This window comes from Cucumis melo, chromosome 11, assembly GCF_025177605.1.
Source record: "Cucumis melo cultivar AY chromosome 11, USDA_Cmelo_AY_1.0, whole genome shotgun sequence".
NCBI classification, from domain to species: Eukaryota; Viridiplantae; Streptophyta; class Magnoliopsida; order Cucurbitales; family Cucurbitaceae; genus Cucumis; species Cucumis melo.
The window spans coordinates 28148944-28149877 of NC_066867.1; the positions used below are offsets into that span (position 1 = coordinate 28148944).

General features: G+C 28.2%; 1 non-coding gene across 1 annotated transcript; it reads right to left on the minus strand.

The window, feature by feature from the left end:
- Positions 1–347: 347 nt before the first annotated feature.
- On the minus strand, positions 348–453 carry MIR172B (microRNA MIR172b). Its single transcript, NR_120741.1, has one exon. It is a non-coding gene; the product is annotated as a microRNA MIR172b (primary transcript).
- Between the last annotated feature and the right edge of the window lie 481 nt (positions 454–934).

Consider the following 934-nt stretch of genomic DNA (forward strand, 5'->3'; position numbering starts at 1 on the left):
AAAAAAATATATATATATATATATATATATATATATATATATATATATATATATATATATATATATATATATATATATATATATATAGATATATAAATATATATGTATATTTATGATTAAATTAAGTATATATTTACTGGGAGCAGTCAGATCTGGAATCTGAAGTCTGTTTGAGGGTAGAGCATTTAATAGTAAAAACAACAAAAATGACAAACCCCATTAATATTAAAGCAAGTAACTATACTCAAATATAACTAGAAGAATTATTAACCATAATAATCACCTGTTAATTTGGTCGTGGGAAAATAGCAGAATCTATCTATAAGTATGAAACATATATATAGTCATTAATTGCCGATGCAGCATCATCAAGATTCTCAGTTGCAAAGAAATGTGCAGGAATAATGTAGCCCCAACACATTTGAATGTGAATCTTGATAATGCTACACCAGCAACCAACAACTTTACTACTTCTCTCTCAACAAAACCCTAAAATCACTCCCTTTAACAAAAATTAACGAGGAGGACAAATTGTAATTGTTTTATTTTTAAAATTTTTGGAACCCTAGATTTTTACTTCAAAGGGTTAATTCAAAAAGGGAAATAAATATAGAAAGCTGGAATCTTTTTGAAAACCCATGTTCAGAATTAAAATCCAATCCTCCATACCCCCTCTTAATCGATTCTAAAGATTTGATCTTTAGGTTCAAAGAGGGAGATAGTTGAGATCAAAAGAAATAAATAAGAAAAAGAAATTAAGTGGTGAAATTTTTATGAAATTAAAAGAGGAAGGGAAGAAGAAGAAGAAGAAGAAGAAGAAGAAGAAGATGGGAAGTGAAATTAGCAGAGGAAATTGGAGAAAGAGATCAGAAGAAAGGAAGAAGATTGGAGAGAAAAAAGAAAAGGGAACAGTTTGAGATGGAAATTGGTGAGA